The sequence below is a fragment of the Miniopterus natalensis genome, chromosome X, assembly GCF_054644295.1.
Source record: "Miniopterus natalensis isolate mMinNat1 chromosome X, mMinNat1.hap1, whole genome shotgun sequence".
Taxonomy (NCBI): Eukaryota; Metazoa; Chordata; class Mammalia; order Chiroptera; family Miniopteridae; genus Miniopterus; species Miniopterus natalensis.
The window spans coordinates 6771040-6794843 of NC_142103.1; the positions used below are offsets into that span (position 1 = coordinate 6771040).

Consider the following 23804-nt stretch of genomic DNA (forward strand, 5'->3'; position numbering starts at 1 on the left):
GGAATGCTGATTGGTGCAGCCATTGTAGAAAATATTACGGTGGTTCCTCAAAAAATAAAACTAGAACTACCATATAATCTAGCTTTTCCACTTCTGGGTATTTATCCAAAGAAACTAAAAACACATGCCCGGCCGGGCATGGCTCAGCGGTTGAGCATCGACCTAGGATCCAGGCGATTGGGGTTCAATTCCAGGTCAGGGCACATGCCCGGGTTGTAGGCTCGATCAATGGCTCTCTCATCATTGATGTTTCTATCTCTCTCTCTCCCTCTCCTTTCCTCTCTCTGAAATCAATAAAGATATATTTAAAAAAAAAAAAACAACTAAAAACACAAACTCAAAAAAATATATATACCCCTATGTTCATTGAAATGTTATTTACAATAGTAAAGATACAGAAATCAGTGGATAAAAATTGTGATATATATAGTGGAGTATTATTCAGCTAAAAAAGAAATAAAAATCTTGCCATTTTTGATAACATAGATGGACTTCAAGGATATTATTCTAAGCAAAATTAGTCAGATAAAGACAAATACCATACAATCTCTCTTATGTGTGTAATCTAAAATAAAACAAAACAGAAAATAAAACAAAACAAAAACCAAGTGCATATATACAGAGAACAGACTGGTGGTTGCCAGAGGCAGGAGGGTGTAAGAAATGGATAAAGAGGGTCAAAAGGCTTTTAAAAAGACTATTTTTCTGTGTATGTTGTTGCATAATTGCTGGCTAATGAGCTTTATGAGACTAAAGTAAAATAGAAAAAGTAAAAAAATAATAAAACATCAAGAATACTTTCAAAAGCTGTCAATAACAGAATAGAGGAAACTAAAATTATCAGGAATTAGGAGCACATGGGAACAATGCAAAATCCAGCAAGAAAAATGGAGAAGCAAATATTTGCTAAAGTCAAAAGGTAAAACCTTGAAATTCTTGTCCTTTGCCCTAATGTTCAATGGTATTTTTGTTTTGTTTTTAAAATAGGGAGATTGATGTCCTTTCAATGACAATTACAACAGCTCCCAAATAAAACAAATGATAAAATAAAAATTCAGTTAACTGACTGATAGGTTTGAATTGGTCATTGCCAAGTTTACAACTTTCCCACAACTCCAAGCATTCTTTTGTTAGAGAAACAGGGTTTTTGCCCCCCTGCCATGATGAACTTGAGTAGTTTTCTGGGTGACTGCAATTTTGTATTTTTATGCAACTCACTGAGGAACACCCATCCCCCAAATTAGAACTCCTAAATCAAAGTAATGGGGGACAAAAAATAAGTACAGCTCCATAAAACGTGACAATTCTGATTGCACTGGCTGTCCCAGAAGTCTGAGAGGAACTCCTGAGTTAAACGCATTCTAACACTGTCCCTCACTCCTACATCCCGTCCATTTTGTCCGGCAAAAGAGCTTTCATACTTTCTTTCTTCCTTCCTTATAATCTCAGTTCTACAATGCTAATTTAGCCCATTATCAGTTCACACCTAGACTACTTCATCAGACTTAACTCTGGACATACTCCCTTCTTCATACAGCTGCCAGAATAATCTTTCAAACATCCCACTTTGCAAGTATCACTCCCTTTCCCCAAGACCTTCCTCCACTTGTAACCTAAAGGGCATTATTTCTAGCATGAAATTCAAGGCCTTCCAATCAGATCCGAACCCACTTTTCACCTCCCCCTATACTCAACTCTGGCCCTGGCTGACTCCATGCCTTTGAGGTTTGTCACCACTAGAGAATAACAGGAGCTCATGCCACCCTCCCCTAAACCAGTGATTCCCAAATTGGCTGCACCAGGGGAGCCAGAGCAACTAGTGATGCCTTGGGCACCTGAGGTTCCCCCAGATGAAACCAATGTGCAGCCAAGTTTGAGAACCACTGCCCCAATTCCTATAGCACAGTTGTCAAAGTATAGTGGGAATCAGAATCTCCTGGGGGTGAGGGGGCTGTTAAAACTGATTTCTGGGCCCCACCCATAGTCTTTCTGATTCAGTAGGTCTGGAGTGGGTCCATGAATTGGCATTTCTAGTAAGTTTCCAGGCGATGCTGATGCTGCTGGTTGAAGGACCCCACTTTGAGAACTGCTGCTCTATAGTTGTAATTACTATAATTATATAGTGTAAATACATGTACCATATACAGCAGGTCCTCAAATAATATCATTTCATTCAATGTTGTTTTGTTATGTGAGATGCTGTAGGAACTGAACCTCTCATTTCTATCAAATTAGCCTGTGGTAAAACTGGTTTCCTTATAGGTTGTTTCGCTTAAAGTCTCAGAACCTATCAAAAACATTAAGTGAGGACTTACTGTACATATAATAATTATTATATGTACATATAATAAATATTATTATATGTACACTTTATTTAGCAAAACAGAATGTAACATGTTCTGCTAGTTTAACTTTTTAACACATTTGTTTATGAACCAATCCTCAGAATATTTTAGAGATTGTCTAGCCCAATTCCTCTTTTATAAACAGACTTGGAGAAGGGAAGTGATTTGCCCAAAGGATCTGAGGGTTATTGGCAGAACTTAGGCTAAGATTCAAAACTCCTGACTCCTCCTCTCCCTCAGTTCAATACTCTTTCCACCACATCCTTAATGCATCTCTAACAACTTCTCCAATTAGAATGGACATTCCTTGCTTGAAGAGATCACTTTTGTTTTTAATATTCCCCACAGCATCTAGCAAGCTGAGCAAAGTGCCTAGGACATAGAGTAAGCATTCAATAAACATTTATGGATTTCATTTTATGAAGTACTCAGCCTCATACTTTATAAGCTGGGTTTGGCACAGTGCTGGCAATTGGGCAGCTCTGCTTCAATCACTTAGCCACAGAGTAAATCCTTCACATCGGCATGCACATTGCTGATATCTGCTATAGGGACAATAGCTAGGATATAAGACAAATAAATTATAGGGGTTTTAAAAGTGGAAAGAATGGTAAGTTTATAAGGTGACACTATTCAACTCTCAAGTTGCGTTCAGAAAATGTTTACAACGTACCCTAAGTTCCATTTTATACCTAACAAAGCAGCACAGTGGTAAAAACCTGGCAGTTAGGGAAGTCTAAAGTACACTGCTTTGGTAGTTAAAATACTTAGACCAATGATCCCCTTTTTGTGGTGAGGCTCTTCTTGTTCCTTAACAGAAATTCCACAAGCAACTGCATTAAGGGTAAAGAGGAGGTAGGGAGGGAGATGAAGAGAAGCCAAAGGTCTGTGAGAAGCAGTTCAGTAAGCACAGGGGGCAAGAGACGTTGTCACATACCTGGCCTTGCATGCCATTGCCATTATACCTCCCCACACCATCCAGCTATTTCCAGCAGCTTCACTGGGAGGAGCATGACTATGCTCCGTCTCACAACTGACTAAGCCCATCTATACCTTACGATCTGGCCAGAGGGATAATTCTGCCATTGCTACAATGGACAGGAATTGCTGTATAATCAAGTCAGCTGCAGAACTCGGTATTAATCATGAAAGTGACCACAGGAATGCACTGGCTGTGCCACTATTTGGTTCACCACTGGCACAGAGTAACACGTGATCTTGGCAACTGAACAGAAATTGCCAGCCTCCATCATGGATTGTACCTCTAGGGAGGTTATTCTTGTCTTCTCTCTTTCTCCTCCCGCCCCCTCCCTCCATTAAAATTTGCTGCTTCTAAATGATGTAGGACCACATGTATAGTATAGTCAATCAGGCAAGCAGTGAAGCCAAGAAAAAATGCATAAAAATTTGTCTAATAACAGGTGTAACAATGAATATGCATAACAGATCCATACCTTAAAAATTACCTCTAATATACAAAATAAATTTTAATGCTCTGGCTAGTGTGGCTCAGTGGGAGCATCATCCTATACACCAAAAGGTGGTAGGTTCAATTCCTGGTGTCAGGGTGCTTACTTAGGTTTCAGGTTTGATCCCTGGTCTCTCTGGTCGGGGAAGGTATGGGAGGTAACCGATTGATGTTTCTCTCTCACATCAGTGTTTCTCTCTCTCTCTTTCCCTTCCTGTGTCTAAAATCAATTAAAAAAAATCCTCAAGTGAGGATCAAAAAAAAATGTTTTAATAAGTTAAATAGGAACTCTATAACCAACTCCCTCCTTTATTAGTATTTTTTTCAGGTAATAGTATGAAGTTTTTCACCCTGGGTCCAATTACAGGCCCAATGAACACATTCCATGAACAACCAAATCTCCCAAATATTCATTCCTTGAGTGATCACCCTCATTTATGTTCTAATCCTCAATACCTTGTCAGTTTTTTTCTCTTCTGATGATTTTAACATCACCATAAGATTTGTTTATCTCCCTCAGTCTCAACAACCCTCTCAGATCCAATCTCCCACCCTCTTGTGTAAGTACATAAAGATGATACACCAATGCACAGAAAATTCCCTCTGAATCTGTTTGAAATCTTTGGGAAAGCTCGTGGGATAGGATCATCACTGCATAATAATATACACACACACACACACACATTAGCTGGAGGTACTAATATATATACCGCTATAAAATATTTACCCTCATTTTTCATTTTTTACTTTACAAATAGACATGAAATAAATTTCAGGTTGTTATTTGTTCTGTTCTTGAGGAATTTGACATCTCGTTACAACTACCTCAAAAGAACATACACTGCTTTTCTATTTATCAGAGCTATTTCTCTCTTGGCTGTAATTTCCCTTCGATCCAAATATGTAATGAAGCTATTTTAAAAGGATGTTGTAGTTTACTTGCAGGCAAATTGTTAAGTACTAATCTCTAGAAAATCAGGATAGTATTATTTGATCTTAAACATAGAGAAGAAAATTGCATTTTGGATATAAATATGGTCTTTGGATAGAGAAGGATCCAAAAATTTTCAAATCTAAGTTTAAAAAGTGGCTCTCACACAAAAGCAGCTCAGTGGTTGCCTGGGGTCATGGGCTGAGGGAAGAATGTACTGTAAAAGCGGGCCTGAGGAAACTTTTGAGGGAGTGATAAAAATATTCTACATCCTGATTGTGGCAGTGGTTTCATGGGTATATATATCTACCAAAACTCAGCAAATTAAATGCTTTAAGTAAATGCAGTTTATTTTATGTAAACATTACTCAGTAAACTTGATATTAACATTTCACAGTGTACATATATACCAAATCTTCACAACGTACCCTTCAAAATTACATTTGTTAATTATTCTTTAATAAAGTGGGGGTAGGAGCAGATATTTAAAAAGTGGCTTGCTTTTCCTGTCGCGAGTTGCCAAGAGTTGGTCCTCGGGTCTCTGAGATCCAAGGATCAAGAGCTCCTTTGCACCCAGAGGACTGCGCTCGGGGGCCTGGCAGCCGCAACCATGCCACAAAACGAGTCTATTGAGTTACACCGTAAGCGCTATGGATACTGTTTGGATTACCATGAGAAAAAGAGAAAGAAGGAAGGTTGAGAGACTCATGAACGTTCAAAGAAGGCAAAAAAAATGATTGGTCTGAAGGCTAAGCTCTACCATAAACAGCGCCATGTTGAGAAAATACAAATGAAAAAGACTATCAAGATCCACGAGAAGAGAAACACTAGACAGAAGAATGATGAGAAGACTCCACAGGGAGCAGTACCTGCGTATCTACTGGACAGAGAGGGACAGTCCCGAGCTAAAGTACTTTCCAATATGATTAAGCAAAAACGAAAAGAGAAAGCGGGAAAATGGGAAGTCCCTCTGCCCAAAGTTCATGCCCAGGGAGAAACAGAGGTGTTAAAAGTTATTCGAACAGGAAAGAGAAAGCAAAAAGTGTGGAAGAGAATAGTTATTAAAGTCTGCTTTATTGGAGATGGCTTTACTAGAAAACCACCTAAATATGAAAGATTCATTAGGCCAGTGGGCTTACGTTTAGTAACACATCCTGAACTGAAAGCTACCTTTTGCCTGCCAATATTTGGTGTAAAGAAGAATCCCTCATCCCTACTTTATACAACTTTGGGTGTCATTACCAAAGGTACTGTCTTCGAAGTGAATGTGAGCGAGTTGGGCCTTGTGACACAAGGAGGCAAGGTTATCTGGGTAAAATATGCCCAGGTTACCAACAATCCTGAAAATGATGGATGCATAAATGCAGTCTTACTTGTGTGAGAGCAGTTTTATACAAGTAACTCATTATAATTATTGAAGACTATGCGCCAATCAGGAAGTTTCTGGGTACTATCTCACAGCTTACGTGTCTGCAGTCATCAATAGAACTATTTATTCTATTGTAAAGAACATTAAAATGGTCCAGTTTTACTAAATAAATAAATTAATTAAATAAAATAAAAAGTGGCTTTAACAAAGGGTGACTGCTTATCTATAGATCAGCAACTTTCAACCAGTGTGCAGCAAGAATTTTTAAAGCATGCAATACCTGACTATTGAGTCAGGGGTGCTGACTTCCTTTTCTTTAGGCTGTCAAAAAAAATGACAAGAGCCAACACAAAAATAGCCATCTGGTATGAATGAATCAAAATTATACCTTTTTTTTTTTTTTTTTGTCAGATTGGCAAAAAATGTATTTTGGGGGGGTGCAAAATTTTAGTAATTAGTTTATGTGTGCCATGAGATGAAAAAGGTTTAAAATTGCTGCTATAGATGCAAGTATAGACTTTCACCACCCATTAGCTTAGCTGTTTGGTTTCTTTCCTTAGTGTGGTTACGTGTGCTTACTACACTGGAAAATTCCTTTCCAGTTCCTTCACAAAGAGGTGGAGCTTCAGGTGCACAGCATAGTGGTTAGGGTATCCATTAGTGAGGCAGATTAAAAACAAGGTTGTATAAAAATCTTAAGCCAAGTTGCAGTATGGATGTGCTTAGCAGAGTCTCATGGGCCACACATGAAATAAACAACTGTTGTTTACCTGCAGCCAGCATTTGAAAGAATATTCCAACATCAAATCCTAAATGTGTGACCATCATCACTTTTGTTTTTGGCTTTGAAACGCAAGAGACTTTTAATAATACAAGTTGTCTAACAACCAAATTCAATTTCGGTTGATCAAAATTTTGAACAAGCCAAAAAAAAAAAAAAAAGACAGAGAGAGAGGCAGAACTTCTTGTGGCCTAGAAAGGAATAGTCCTAGGATGTGAAAACTTTAATTGATCCTGGCATCTGGAGATGTAGATTCTCTGACAAGGAACTGACAGTGTCTCAGAAGCTGTCTGGCTGAGGACTTTATCGTTTCAAGCATTTAAAACTACAATGTTTTACAGGGCATTTCTTAGAAACTGTTGAAAAACTTTTTTTTTTTAAATTTAGACATCTAAATCCACTACTGTGGCTTAGTGATATAAACATTTTTGAGACTTTATAATTCATGTGTGTGTATCTTTGTTTGCCTGTGTATACTCTTTAGTCTCTAAGAAATGGGAAGGGGGATACCTGTTACTTCAGTTCACCTGGCCACATGAGATGCCCGATGATTTTGTCTATAGGCAGACACTAACAATCAGTTTCACAAGCAAGAATGATATGTAGCTCAGCCGTTGTGGCTCAGTAGTTGACTGTCACCCAAGAACCAAGAGGTCACTGGTTCAATTCCATCAGGGCACATGCCTAGGTTGCTGGCTCAATCCCTGGTAGGGGGTATACAGGAGGCAGCCAATCGATGTTCTGCTCTCACATCGATGTTTCCCTCTTCCTCTCCCTTCCCCTCTCTCTAAACCTGCCCCCCCAAAAAACCAACAACCTTGATGATGAAATCTCAGCATCCTCAGCTATCATGTCCTTAGCACTGAAAAATATATATAAAACCTTGTGTATTAGAAATGTATCAATGGATCATTTTGTGTCTTGGAATATATATAAGATCCAGAGAGTTTTATTTGGGTAAGTAAAATATAAATTGTATAAGCTGACCACAAAGACTTATTTTGATCATTTTCTTTTTCTAGGTTTCACTGCTTTAAAAAAAAACAAAACAGTACACATGTATCTTCTATCTGTGCATTTCTACTTATAGTAGTTAAAAAATAAAGTACAATAAAATATGTTTAAATACAGAAGAAAAACCATTTTTCTAAGAGGTATACAGTGTACTACAGGAAACTTGGAAGATCTGGTTGCTCACTGACAATGCACACACTCATTAAGGGGCATAAATGAGAAACAGGAGCAATACTTAAGAACACACCCCCAGGCGAGGGTGAAATTTCCTCATTTGTTTAAACAGTGAGCCCTTAGCACTGAGTATCCATAAGCATTATTTCACATAGCTTTAGCATTTGCTGGGGCCTGGCTGTAGAGAAGGGATGATTTTGTGTTCACAGGTTTATATGTACAGGGATAAAAGTAGGTTTACAGTTGTTTATATGGAAAATAATACAATAATTAATAAATAATACAAGAATGGTTTCATGTACTCACAACTGTAAACTTACTTTTGTCCCACTCTGTATATGCAGCCTATGTCATCTCTGATCGCATTTTGTTTAATCCTATTCTATCAGTGACATTTCTGAATCGACCAGCCAACACTTGCTCCAAACAGCAGCTTCCCTGCCCATCCTTGCCTGAAAAAAGGACCCGGCCCAGGCCAGGTTGGGGTAACTGTAATACTGGTGAATGAGGCAAGAGGGACACAGTAGAACATGAACATGATGATGTGGATACCCTGAGAGCCAGAAAAAAGGAAAGTGGGCAGAGTCAACTGGACTGAAAAAAGTTACCCTAAGAGTGAAACAGACACACAGACAAAGGAGACACAAAGAGAGAGTGAACCACGCAGCTACAAAGAGACACAAAGAGGGCAGGGAAAGAGAGGGAGGAAAGCTGAAGAACTTTTTTAATAGTGCCAAAATTCAAACAATTATGTGTGTGTTAATGACGCCATACTGCCAGCATTTGCTGTAATTACTTAACTTCCTACTTAAATTTGGAAGCAGATGCAATCTTTAAAATTTCTTTTCCACAATTTTAACAGATATCTCATTTTATAAAGGAAACAAATAGTTTTGTACAGCAATAGCTTTAATTGTGGTCTTCCAGGCTCCCACGTGTAAAGACTCATATAAAGTCATTTTTCATTCCTCTGACCATAGGCATGCTTGATATGCCTTGGTACTTGCCCCATAGGCCAGGGAAAATGAAACTGAGGGCCAGAAGCACAAAAGAGGTTCCCCATCACTAATCTTCAATTTCAATAAGGCAAATTATATGAAAAATTCCTGTACTGGTACTGCTCACAACTGTTTTGATCATTTTCTGAACTCAGGAAATATTTGGTCTTTTTGTTATCCTTTAGTATAGTTAATATACTTCCATCATGAAAGCCTGTTCTTTTGAAGGGTAGGCTAACAAAAAGTTCTTGACTATGAGAAGTTTGTAATTAGAAAATAAAGTTACCTACTATGGAGGACCTACAACTTGAAACCGGAATGCCGACGTTAACACATTATATGACGCTGGATTAGGTGCTTGACCTCTTTGAGCCTCCTTTTCCTCATCTGTAAAATGAAAGGGGTGTGTACTGACAGCCCCTTCTAGCACTGAAGTTCTATCACTCAAACTGGAGGAGGAGAAATTTTAAGGGGATTACACAAAGAGGCCACAGGATAGTTCTCCAACTCTCGGGGAGCTTTCTCATTTTGACCATGAGTTCTATCTAGAGATGCAACAATAATTCAGAAAATATTCTGGTAAAGTTTTAAAAAATAACCTAGACTACTATAGGTTAGAAATTTTGCAAAGGACTTGAGTCCACCATTTTAAAAAATCACTTCATTTTAAAAAGAGATACAAAATATTGTCACTAATTTCTGGGTGGTGGATTAATACTGATTTTTCTTTTTTTTAGACTTGTCTGCATTTTAAAATTTCCCTACAATGAAAAAGTACCACTCTTATCACGAAAAATTAGATTTTCAAAAGGATTAATGTGTTCTTACAAGTTTGATCAGATCTCTCAAGTCTATTCTGAAATCACTGGGCGGGGGGCACAAAATCAGACAGTATCACAATGAGTGCCCATACATGGTGGTTGATTACCCAAGTGGCTGATTGCTGTAGTCTGAATTAGAACATTATTACTATAATCAAAATCTATGTTTCACAGTGCTATGTGGAAATCAAAATGTGCATTTTATCTAAATAACATTTCTTTTTTTCCCTCAGCATCCTGGCCCATGAGAACCATGGTTAAAATTCCTTTCCAATTTAAAGTAAATGAAATGAAATACGAGGTTCTTCTACCCACAAAAAAAAAAAAATCTTGCCAGGCAAAATATGATTGCTAATGGCTGTTTCTTATTTTTTCCCCCCTCTTTTTATGCTCTAAAAAACAACACATCAAAAGTTAAATATTTAGCAGTCAAAACAAAACACACCCCCCATATGAAAAACACAAGTGAGAATTTGTTTTTTATAAAAACAACTTTCATAGAAAAACACAAATGTTTAAATTGTGTAAAAAGCCCTGCCAGTTTGGATCAGTGGTTAGAACGTCAGCCCTTCAACCAAAGGGTTTTGGGTTCGATTCTGGTCAAGAGCACGTACCTTGGTTGCAGGCTTGATCCCAGATCCCAGCCCAGGTCATGGCACATGCAGTAGGCAACCAATTGATGTCTCTCACATCGATGTCTCTCTCTCTCTCTCTCTCTCTCTCTCTCTCTCTCTCTCTCTCTCCCCCCCCTTCCTCCTCCCTCCCCCTCCACTATCTCTTAAAAGAAAAAAAATCAATGGAAAAAATAATACTTGGGTTAGGAATAAGTAAGTAAATAAATAAATAAATAAAGTGTAAAAGGACGACAAAACCAAGTGTCGCCATTACTGGGTTCTATACGGCAGACCTAGAGAAGGTAGAAGGGAAGCTGCAGAAAGCATCTAAACACAATTCAGTAACTTCTAGTTTTATGATCATCAAGTGTTCCAAAAATTCACGATGGAAAATTAAGTTTTCCGCCCAGCCGGGCGTGGCTCAGCGGTTAAGCATCGACCTAGGATCCAGGCGATCAGGGTTCAATTCCCGGTCAGGGCACATGCCCGGGTTTCAGGCTTCAGCCCATCAATGACTCTCTCATCATTGATGTTTCTAGCTCTCTCTCTCCCTCTTCTTTCCTCTCTCTGAAATCAATAAAGATATAAAAAAAAAAGAAAAGAAAAAGAAAGAAAATTAAGTTTTCCAAAATGGCAACGACAGGCTTAGTCTGGGTAGATCTCCAGAGCAAATTCTGTGTTTCACTCAGTTCTCATCAGCTGAGGAGGGTACAGCAATTCACCTCTCCATTCTCTACCAGAATATAAGCCAGCAACTACAATAGGTTACCTCTGAAATTACTTTTTATGGGACTGGTTACTCACCTCTCTGCAGCCCACTCCTCAACTCACCCCCTTCACCAACCCCAAGCTTTAGATCAAGCAGCAGGGGACAGTGGCTTAATCATGAGACTTAAGTTCAAATCCCAACTCTGCTGCTTATTACTTGTGCAATCTTAGACAAGTTACTTCACTAATCTTATCTGGGAAATGTGCTTAACTACTCTGCAGAGTTGCTGTGAGGATAAAATTACATAATGGGTATAAATTCAACTCATGTATTTTCTAGAATTATAGGCCTTCAAGTAATATTGGTTCCCCTTCTCCCCCTACTCCTGGCTACTTATTCCAAGTATGATCAAATTTAGCATTCATGGTTTTAATTACTCTTAAGCAAGCTCAATGGTATATAGGACATGTAGTAAATTTGTTAACTAAGATTTTGAATAGAGTACTCCCCAAGGGAGAGAGTATGACATTGTGCTTAAAACCATGAACTGCTGAGGAGTAAACAATCTTTTGATACCCACTTCTAACCCTGACCAGCTGTGAGACCTAAGACAAGTTCCTTTATCACTCTGAGTCTGGTTCCTCATTTATAAATTGAAGAGACTATATCATGCATCGAAGTGTCTGGCACAGGATAACTACCATCAATGGTAGCTGTTTTTGACCTTTTCTATTATTCAGGCCCATGCATGGGAACCACTCACTTTTAAGACTAGAAAAGTAAGCTCAGCAAACTTCTCAAGTCACATCAAGATATTGTCATTGTTCTCTACTCTCCTGCAGTTACATTTTATAGAGGAAATTACATCAACCTCAGCAATATTGACTCTTTGGTTTAGACAACTCTTGGCTGGGGAGTGGGGGGTGGGAGCCTGGCCTGTGCACTATAGAATGCTAAAGCAGTATTCTTGGCCTCTCAGGTGCATGCCAAACCCCAAGTTGTAACAGCCAAAAATATCTCTGGACAATGTTCAATGTTTCCTGGGGGCAAAACTGCCCTAGTTGGAAACCACTGGTCTAGCACTCTTCACAAAAGGGGGAATTCTCTAAGAACTCAGGAGGTAGCCCTGCAGGAAGGCAAAGGTTTACTGGTGCTACTATTTAGTATTAGCCACTCTTCTGGGCTCCACCATCTATGATTGTCCATAATTCAAAGTTGGCCACAGAAAAATATACTTTTGGGCCCAATTTGCTGTCAGAAGATGCTTTGAGTCACAGGAAGGAATGCTAGCCTGGTCATCTTCTCACTACTCCATACAGGGATACAAAATGCTGGAATTAAATTATCAAGAATTCTGCTATGTCCTATTTATTTTACGTAAAGTGTATCTTTTTTAAAAGGCCACAGACCTTAGGAAGACTTAAAAACCATATTATTACCCAAAATGAAAAGTATGTCTTAGTTGGGAGGTAAGATAAAATCTATGCACTGAACAATTCTCTGGAAAGAAATTACACCACTGTTTGCACGGCTAAAGCGCTTAATGTATATAAAGTGCATGTTAATGTCCAAAAGACTGAACAACTCTTGATTATTCACAACAAAGTCATTGTCTATCTTCCATTTAGTAACTTCACCAGAAGGCAGAAGCCATTTCTTATCCACCGTGCACCCCCAAACCTAGCACAGAGCCTCCAACAGAGGCGGGAACTCTGTAAATGTTTGTTGAATAAATGGTCACATATTCTGCTTAATTAAGTATTCCATTGACAAAATTAAAAAAAAAACCAACAACCCTTTCTTTGCTCTTATCCAACAGGAGCTGAAAGAAAAGCTCTTTTAAGAGAAAATAATTATAGTCGACTCCCTTTTACCCCAAATCCCAACAACTGGAAAGTTCAATTAAGCAAAAAAATTTTGTAGGCAAAAGTTGGGGAAAGCAGCCAAAGAGATAAGTTCAAGCAAGTGCCAACATTTGTTCAACTCCCACAAGGTTATAAAAGCCAATGTTACTGGCACCAGAGAGGAAAAAGGGAGGGGTGTGGGGAAGAAGGGAACCAGGAAGTAGAGGGCAGGAAAAAGGAATCAGTCTCCGAAGGTTAGCTTCCATTCTTTCAACAAACTGTTATATATTTTTTAATGTCAAAACTTTAGGGATGTGGGGCAATTTCTTACACAAAGTCTTGATTTACAAATTACTTTTCAAACAAAAAAGTATTGGATGCTAACAAAATCTTTAAGGCTATTTAGAAATGTATTTGATCATCTATTTGTTAATTTCTGAAATGTTATCTTTTCTTCCCCTTCCAGTCCCATTTCTTATCCACCGTGTACCCCTGCACCTAGTACAAAGCCAACAACAGGTTCTCAAAAAGCTGAGTAAAAGACACTCCAGTTACACTTTTTGTCTACAGAAACTTGAGGCCCACCACCCATCATCAAACTCTCTCTTTGAAAGAATTTACCTCTCTCGGCATTCTATTCATGAGAAAAAACAATGGGACTTAAATCGATTCCACAGGCAAAAATTCTGTGTATAACTTTTCACTCCCTAAAGTCTGTTCCTGGGTATCCTCAGGGCATTGGTTCCAGGACCTCCAGATACTCAAATCAAATCCATGCATGTTCAAGTCGCCTGTATAAAATGGTGCAGATCGATGCATACAGTCAACCCTCCATATCTTCGGACTCCCAAGGGCAGATGGAAAACAGTACAGGTATTTACTGAAAAAAAATCTGACTTATAAGTGTATCCTTGAAGTTCAAACCTGTGTTGTTTAAGGGTCAACAGTACTATTTTTAGACTGTTGCCTATGCATAGAATTCATATCACATTTACATTAGAAATGGTGCTTATGATGTTTATTTAAATGTATTTGCATTAATCTTTAAAACCCAAATCTCTATTTCTACTTAAACATTTTCAGGTTAGCATTTCAAGTAAACAATCTTATTTCAGTGGTTCATTATTTGGTACTTATTAAATTAACTCCAATACCCTGGTATCATACAAGACAAAATTTTACCAATTTAAATCTTACACATATTTTTTAATGTTTCACTCAAAAATCTAGACTTGGTAAAAACAAGCAAACAATGCTTTCCTTCTCCAAAAACTCAATATGGGAATGGTAGCTCAGAATTTCAAAAACAAGATATGGCTACAGAACCTATACGGTAGTCTTAGACTATGTAATTATTGGGAGGTGGTTTGTACAAATCATGGCCTATCTGACCAATTTCCTGTTGCATAAAGATTATATTTGCTCTTAAAAATGTTAAATAAGCATTTTAAAGACTGAAGGTAAAGACTAGATTGGAACCTTATGTAACCAAAATGGGAAAGCAGTGTATAGCCTCACCACATTAAAGGCCCTTGCCTCTTTAATATGTATTCTTCTTAAGCAAATAAGAGCATGAGTTTCCAAAGGCAAAGCTACCATCCCAGAAGCCCTTGTTTCTTCAGTGTAAAGAATGGGGAGGGTTCTGTTCCCTAGAAGAGGAGCTGGGGATGGAAAGGCTTTGCAAAATTCCAAGGGGCCCATAATTTAAATTTATGCTATTCTGCAAATGTTCACATTTCCAAGGAACAATATAAAACTTACATTAAAACTGTCTTAATCAAGATAACGGGAAAAAATTATTCCTGCTGCTCTATAAGCTTGCCATAGATTTGATAACCCAGGGAAGAATTCCAGGCAATTACAAAATGATGGCTCCAATTAGGAAAACTGGATCTATTCCAAATTCAAATCAAAGGGGGCTCAGATAATCCCAATGGGATAATTTAAATGAATATAGGGAACTTCCAGCAAAGACATTTGACATTTATTCTACATGTACCTCTTCTGAAAGCAAAGGAAAAATGCTACAACAGATCTCTTGCCCCTCAGGAAATTCAAAATTCAAACCTGGAGTCCCCTTAATAAACCATATTCTGTTCTTTTCCCAAGGGGTCTCCCTGATACACGGTTTTTATTGTAAAGGGAAAAATCAAAACAAACCCGAGAAACTCGCACAGTCCCAAATGCAGAAAATAATATAGCACTGAACCCAAACCACACACAGGCTTCCTTTGCTAATTTCCACAAGTCCACCTAGTCCTGGACGAGATGAGGCTGTGAGGAATGGAAGGGAAAGAGAAACTTCGAAAGCAGAAAGTGCTATCCCAGAAGCCTGTAACAGAGGGCACCTTGTAGGGATTTCAAGCTTTTTGAAACAGAAAGGTTACACCCTGCAGTTTTGAAAATCCACCTTCTAAGGCTCAACCCACGTGATAGAGCCTTCCTCTTGCTTCTCTAGGTTCCACGCTGGAGCTGAAATCCACCACTCTCCCCACCCCCACTCGCCACCCCCCAGCCACCCCCTTAGAAGCACAGCTGGCTCTCCCCTCCTTCCCTATTCTCCCTGCAACACCCCCCTCACTCCTCCAACCCCTCAGCATCCCGGAGAAAACCCAGGCGACCCCCCTCACCTCCACTCCCTCGGATCCCCACCCCCACCACCCTCGTCAAGAGAACCAAAGCAGGTCCCTCATCTCTCCCTCCCTAATCCCCACCATCTCTGATAAGAAAACCAAAGCAAGACCCCACTTCATCATCACCCGCTCCCCACAAACCCTGCTAACTCTCCTAGTTGAGAAAACCAACTCGCCCCACACCCACTGCCCGACATCCTCGGTGAGAAAACCAAGAGCCCCGTTCCCTCCTTCCTCCCTCCCCATCATTCCGCAGAGGAGAACGCGGAGAGTCCCCCCTTTTTGCTCCTGCTCCCCCCACCGCCACCCACTCCCTTCTCAGTCGTTCCCTATCCCTACCGCCCAGCACCTCCCACCACCTCAGCGAAAACCCAGGGGAGGCCCCCTGGGGAGGGTCCCGCAGCCTGCAGCCAGCTGTGCCCCCAGCCAGCCCCCGCCCCGGGCCTGGCGGCTGGGGCCGGGAGCCGCAGGTAGCCGGCTCGCGAAGGCCCGGCAGACCCGGGCGACCGCAGCGGCGGCGGCGCGGCCAGAGGGCAGCGGCCCCCGGGGGACGCGGGAGGGCGGGAGGCAAACGCACGCCCTCGCGGAGAGAAAGCGGGCTTACTGCCTGGGGATGCTCGGCGGCGTGGTGTCCCGGCGGCGGCCGCTACCTGCACCGAGACCCGGGCGCGGCGGCCGCAGCGGCGGTGGTGGCAGCCTTGGCGGAGGACTGAGCCCCCTCAGCCCGGCGCGGGATGTAGGGCGCGGGAGGGACGCGAGGGGAGGGGCGCGCTCGGGGGGCGGGGAGGGAGGGAGGGAGCGCGCGAGGCGGACGCGCTGGCCCAGGGCGGGGCGGGGCGCGCGCGCCCGCGGGGGCTCTGCCCTGGGGGGCTGCTGTGCGGGAGCGAGCGCGTGGGGGTCGGTCCGACTGGGGTCCAGGGGCGGGAGCACCACGCACCCGGCGCGCCCGCGTGCCCTCGTCTCGGGAGCGGCGGCGCTGCCTGCAAGGCGCGGGCGCGCGGAGGAGGTGGCTGCGGGGTGGCGGTGGCGAGCGCTTCCCTGGAGGGCCGGCCCTAGCCTGGAGAGGAGGGCGGGCTAGGGGCTTGCGGGGCCCTCCTCCCCCGTGCCGCAGCCTCCAAGCCCAGGGAGTCACGATTCACTGCAGGCAGCCTCACCCAGGGCTGGAGAGGTGGGAGTAACAAAGAGAGTCGGGCGAAGGTGGCCTCACCGGGGGCCTCCGGTAACCTGCGTCCTCCCTGCAAAGGGCGGGGTCCAGGACGTACCCGGTTTGGCCCCCGACTGCGGAACCCCATGGTTCGGAGTGGCGCCAAGGGACCCGCCAGCGACCATTCCCCTTAGGAACAAGCAGAAGAGGGAGCGAAAGGAGCCCTATCCATAAGTCCAAAGCCACCATACAGAGGGTTTTACATCACTCAGAAAAACACCGATGGCAGCCGCACGTGGCTACTCATTCATTCACTCAACGTTCAGTTTTCTGAGCCCTCACCACGTGCCAAGAACTGTGCCAGGCGCTGGGGAGACAGCGCAGAGTCCTGCAAACAACTCTCCACTATGCCCTGGGAGTTTGCAATCTAGTCCGCGAGGCAGATGATAAAGAAGTGAGAAAATAATCAAATCTGGGATAAGACCTGCGCAGGAAAAGAAGAGGGTGCAAATTGTGTGATTAGGAAGGAGGAGGTGTCATGTAAGCCGAGCCCTGAAAGTTATGAAAGGAGCAACCATAAGAACAGCGAGGGGAAAGCCTTCCAGAAATAGGGGGCAGATGTACAAAAACCAGAAAGAGGGGACAAATCTTGATGCCTTGGAACTAAGGTGGTGATGATGTTGGGCACCAGAAGGGCTGAGGAGAGTGGCATAATAAAATATTGGACAGGTTGGCAGGGACCAGATCATGAACTGCATCCTAGTCAATGGACAGACAGTTTTATTCCAAAATAAATGGGAGACCATTGAATGAATGGTTTTACCCAGGGACATGACATGATCTGATTTATTTTTCTTTTTTCTTTTGGAGTAATTGTAGGTTCACATGCATTTTTAAAAAATAAAACAGATCCTATGTACCCTTTACCCATTTTCCCCCAATGCAAAACTAGAATACAAGATAACAACCAGAATATGGACATTAGTACAATCTACCAGTCTTATTCAGATTTCCCTGGATTTACTTGTACTTGTGTGTGTATTTAAATCTACACAGTTTTATCACCTGTAGTCTCATGTATCCACCATCACAGTCAAGGTATAAAATAGTTCCATCATTACAAGGATCCATCCTGTTGCTCTTTTATAGCCACAGCCTCCTCCCTAGTCCCCCCAGTCCCTTGACATTGGTAACCATTAATCTGTCCTCTGCTTCTACAGTTTTGTGATTTCAAGAATGTTATATAAATAAATAGTACAGTATGTAACCTTGGGGATTGGCTTTTTTCATTCAGCTTTTTAAAATTATTATTGCTGAGTAGTATTCCGGGTCTGACTTTCATTTCAAAGACCACCTTGACTATCATGTAGAGAGCGGTTCAGAGGAGATTGAGAATCAAAGAACTGGTTAGAAGGCTTTCCCAATAGTCCTTGTTAAAACTGGTGGTGGTTCAGTTTAATATGGTACCTGTGGAGGGAAGTTGAAGGGCTTGATGGACCAAGTTTGAAAAGAGAATTGGAGTTGAAGTAGACAATGCATTTTGAGACGTTTCACTGTAAAGGGGAACCGATGTGGAGTAGAACAGAGGGACAAGTAGAGACAAAAGAAGGTTCATTTCTCCCATTTTAATTTGAGAGATGAGAATGTGTTTAGGAATAAATCAGTAGGGAAGGATTGGTGATGAGAGGGAAGAGTTTACTAATCTCTGCACAGGTGAGATGAAATGAGAGCCAGATTGCACGCCCAGAGAATGGGTCCTCCACCAGCTGAGCTTTCTCCTTTGTGAAGACCAAGAAGGTATATGCTGATCAAGGGATGGAGTAGGGGTCAGGCTGCTGTGTATGTAGGAATCAAGCAAATCCAATTTGATGACTCCAATTCCTCCCACCCACCGGGTTCACAAACTGGGCGCTGGCCTTCTTTAGGAGAGAGCATAAGCCCTTGCAAAGTTCCCTTCTCTCTCTCCCTCGCACCAGGGACCTGGACCTTCCCTTTTCCCTTCCAAAGCCTTCAGAAGCACTGAAGTTTGGTCATTCTGGATGGTGAGAGAGGCTGTCCTTCATACTTGCTAGGAAAAGAAGAAGCTGATCTGCCCCACAATTAGCTGAGAACAATTAGCTCTGGAGCAGGGACTCCCCAAATAGAATACCAGCCCAAAATAGCCAAGAGGCACCCAATCTGGAGGGCACTGGGATGAAACGCCCTCTACCAGGGAATCTTCTGGCCATCCTTTGGCACTCAATCAGTGTTTGTGGGTCATTTCTCACAAAACCCCTTTCTTCCTCCCCCTTCCTTTCTTCATTTTTCCCTTCCATTCTGCCCCCCACCTTCTTTCCCACCTCCCCCACTTCTTCCCTTTCCTCCTCCCTTCTGCGGATATTAGTGATGCTCTCCTACTAGGTGCTAGGACATTGCTTGGGATTGGTCTACACTGAACGTCAGTTCTGTCTGCCTCTTAACACTCCATATCCTTGGATTTGAACTCAACTTTTGTGGGTCATAGGGACACATTGTTCCACTTAAAGTATGTGGGGGACTGTGTTGCAGAAGCAAACAATAAATTTGTTTAATTTCTTAAATTTCTTTCAGGATGACTAAATTCAGATGGTATAATCTCAGATCTGATCTTTTCCATTTCTGTTTGAGTAAGGAAACAAGCACGAGGAGAAGGGTCTTAGATTTCAACAGAATTTAAAGCACCCTTGAAAGCAAATATGAAACATAGAATCCCTTGTTTCTCTTGGGTATAGTCAAAAGACCATGGGCTTTGGAATCTTGCAGACAGGGATTCAAGTTTGAGCTTGGCCACTTATTGGTTGTGTGGCCTAGGGCAAGTTATAAACTCAGGTGCCTCCAAACTTTTGCTGGTGACTATATTAAAAGAGAAGGGGCAGAGATTTTTTAAAAGATTAAAAACAAGAAAATGTTTGCTCACATGCTCCCTAAAATAACGTTTACCCTCTCTTAGCTAAATGTTTTCATCCCATGCTTAAATAGTTACAAAGGAAGTTATTTTGGTATATAGTCAATAACGACATTCTAAAATAAAGTGGTTATGTTACTTTTTTGAGTCTGTCTGATTGAACATAAATACAATGGCTTTTTCATGCCCACCATCAGCTATTTAAAAAATACATGATTAATACATCTTTAAGAATGGGAAATTTTACATCATTCATTTTTTTTTCCTCCCAAAACTCATCTCCATTCCAATTCTCCCACAGAATTTCATCCTAAGGTAACATATTTTATGCCTATAAGTTTGCTTTTGCTCATCCTATATACTTATCTGCAACAAAAATATGAACATAAATTAAAATTATTTTTTTACCTTTTGACCTCTTTCACACATTTATCCTTCCACCTCACCTCCCTGGTTTTGGCAACGACCAATCCTTTCTCTATATTTATGCGTTTGGTTTTTATTTATTTTAGATTCCACATACGAGAGATCATAAGTTACAGTATTTGTCTTAGCATAATGCCCTCAGGCCCATCCATTGTTGTCTCAAATGGCAGGATTTCATTCTTTTTAATGGCTGAATAATATTCTATTGTGTATATATATCTCACATAATTATATATTTATCTGTGGATGGATACTTGGGTTGCTTCCATATCTTGGCTATTGTAAATAATGCTGCAATGAACATAGGGGTGCATATATTCTTTTGGGTTTCTTTGGATAAATACCCAGAAGTGGGAGTGCTGGGCTATATGGTAGCTCTAATTTTAATTTTTTGAGGACCCTCCATACTATTTTCCATAGTGGCTGCACCAGTTTACATTCCCACCAATAGCCATAGCAATTAAAATTAATTTTAAAAATTTCCTATCACAATAAGGATCCACGGGTTTAAAAAAATGTTTTCTGGATAGAATTATCCTTAGTACACAATTAGGAAAAAGAACGTCAATATTTTATAAAAGTTGAAAATAATTTAAATATACAATGTAAAACTGTTTTGGAACTGTATCTCTTAAAGATGGGTGAGGTGTTTTTCAATTAGTTCATGCATTTGGAAATAAATATTACTTATTGCTAGAATGAGACAGGGTTATATATTGATTCTATTTTGATTCCTTTTTTCTTTTAAAAATGTAAACGCTAAGAAGCTTTGTTCACAGAAATGGATAGAATGAAATGAAAAAAAAAAATTCTCACAGCATTGTCAAACAATTCTTTGCATTTCTTCTGCATTGTATATAAAGAATCCGATTGTGATCTATCATCAAAAATTAATTTTAATGATTTATTAGCTGGCAATTCCGTTAGATTCTTCAGCAATTTTCTTGAAAGAAAAGCAAAAGGTCTTGCTGAGCAGTGATTAGGGTCATTCATTTTTTCCACACCATCACACTTATTTTGGCCTGTCCCTTTGTTTGGAGGTTTCTGCTCCACCTCCACTCCACACTGTGGGGGAGGGGCAATGCACCAAAGTCAGATTAAGGAAGGAGAGGTGGGGGGAGATGGTTGTCTTTTGTAAAATGAAAGAAGGGCTGTTTAGAAAGAGGTGGGGAAGGAGAACCCACCTTCGAGAGACTCAGTATTCCCAGGAGGTCAATTTTAGGAAGTTGAGAGTCTAGAAATTGATTTCTTTACAACTGAATGTGCCCATCGACTCCTGGTCATTTTTTTTTTTTTTTCCGTGTATCCCCAATGATATTCATAACCTATTTTGACTTAATTTACCTCATCCCAGTTTCCACATCTGCAGTTTGGAACTGGTGTTCTCTAAATTACAGCATTAATATGAAGATGGAATTAAATTACATACCACATGTACAACACTCAGCACAGTGCCAGACATATAGTAGGTATTCAGCAAATATCATATTCCTTCCCCACCTTCACACCTTGATATATGCATTTTTACACAAGTACAATTGCTAATCTTTTTTTTTTACAAGTTAAAAAGTGTGTTAAATAAAGGTTATGACTTGGCCAGGATTACACACGAAATCAATAAAAGTGGGCTGAAAATCCAATACAGTATATTTTCCTGTTATTTTTTAACTTTCAGATATTTTTAAAAAGAAAAGTACCAAAAGTAACATAATGAGCACTCATGCTCCCACCACTCAGAATTAACAGCTGTTAACAGTTTATATTTACTTTAAGTCTCTCTTTTTGGAAAATAAAAGAGTAAATATTAGAGATAAATATTTAATATTGGCCACTGCCTTCAGTCCTACCCCCTTCTCTCTTCAGGGTGAACCACTATTATGAGTTGGTTTTCTTTTATGATTTTATGTTTAATGTACATCAGTGATACCATTACTATACATCATTATGCAACTTATTTTTATCTGTTTGACTAAACATCATGGCTTTATTTATTCCCTCCTCTTCCAGCCATTTTAGAAGTTACAAATTCTATTTATATCATTTACTCCAGTGGAATGAGTATCTCTATTCTTCTCCCAAACAATTTCTCCCACGACACCCCCTACTCTGGTGTTTTTGTTGTCTGATTTTAGTTTCACTTTTTTGTTTTGTTTTTCTACAGGTTGATTTGGTACATTTATATATTGCAATTTGATTGCCATTGCAGGCTTAGCTAACACCTGTTTGTTTTTAAATTGAGATATAATTCATCTACCATAAATTTCACCCTTGTAAGTTGTATGGTTCATGGGTTTGTAGCATATTCAGAGTTGTACAACCATCACCACTATCCAGGAAATTCTCATAATGCAAAAACAAACCCCACTAGCAGTCACCCCCCAGTAATTTCCCATTTCACCCTCTCCCCAGCTTCTGGCAATCACTGATCTACTTTCTTTCTCTGTGCATTTGCTTATTCTGGATGTTTCAAATAAATGAAATGATACAATATGTGGCCTTTTGTGTATGGCTCCTTTTACTTAGCATAATATTTTCAAGGTTCATCCTTTATATTGCTGAATAATAGGCCATTGTATGGATATTTTGTTTGTCCATTTCATTATTTTTTTTTATCCATTCATCAGTTGAAGGGCATTTGTGTCATTTCCCCTTTGGGCTGTTATGAATAATGCTGCTGTGAATATTTGTGCACAAGTTTTTGTATGGACATATGTGTTTTTTATTGTTCAAAGTACTGCAGATGTCCCTTTTTTCCCCCCATTGATCCCTTCCGCCCTGCACCCACGCCCCACCCCAGGCCTTCACCACACTATTGTCTGTGTCGATGGGTTATGCATATATGCATATAAATTCTTTGGTTATTCTCTCTCCGCCCACCCACCCACACCTTCCCTCTGAGATTCATCAGCATGATCCATGCTTCCATGTCACTGAATCTATTTTGCTCATCAGTTTATTATCTTTAGATTCCACGTATAAGTGAGATCATGTGATATCTGTCTTTCTCTGCTTGGTTTATTTCGCTTAGCATAATATTCTCCAGGTCCATCCATACTGTCCCAAAGGGTACGAGATCCTTCTTTATAGCTGCATAGTATTCCATGGTATATATGTCCCACAGCTTTTTTATCCACTCATCTACTGATGGGCACTTGGGCTGTTTCCAGATCTTAGCTATTGTAAACTGTGCTGCTATGAACATAGGGGTGCATATATTCTTTCTGATGAATGTTTCAGGATTCTTAGGATATATTCCTAGAAGTGGGATCACTGGGTCAAAGGCAGTTCCAGTTTTAATTTTTTGAGGAACCTCCATACTGTTTTCCATAGTGGCTGCCCCAGTCTGCATTCCCACCAGCAGTGTACTAGGGTTCCCCTTTCTTCACATCCTCACCAGCACGTGCCATTTGTTGTTTTGTTGATGGTAGCCATTCTGGCAGGTGTGAGGTGATACCTCATTGTGGTTTTAATTGGCATCTCTCTGATGATTAACGGCGTTGACCATTTCTTCATATGTCTCTTGGCCATCTGTATGTCCTCTTTGGAGAAATGTCTATTCAGGTCCTTTGCTCATTTTTTAATTGGATTGTTTGTCTTCCTCTTGTTGAGT

At 40.6% G+C, this 23804-nt stretch overlaps 1 protein-coding gene and 1 pseudogene across 1 annotated transcript in view; one reads left to right on the top strand and one right to left on the bottom strand.

Moving 5' to 3' along the window:
* The window catches only part of FHL1 (four and a half LIM domains 1), a 59879-nt gene extending 43498 nt beyond the window's left edge, over positions 1–16381 (bottom strand). Inside the window, exon 1 of the mRNA XM_087813638.1 lies at positions 16306–16381. The gene's annotated coding sequence lies outside the window, so the exon portion shown is untranslated. The remainder of the gene's footprint in view (positions 1–16305) is intronic.
* Positions 5354–6125, top strand: LOC107539939 (ribosome biogenesis protein NSA2 homolog pseudogene; annotated as a pseudogene).
* Positions 16382–23804: the final 7423 nt, after the last annotated feature.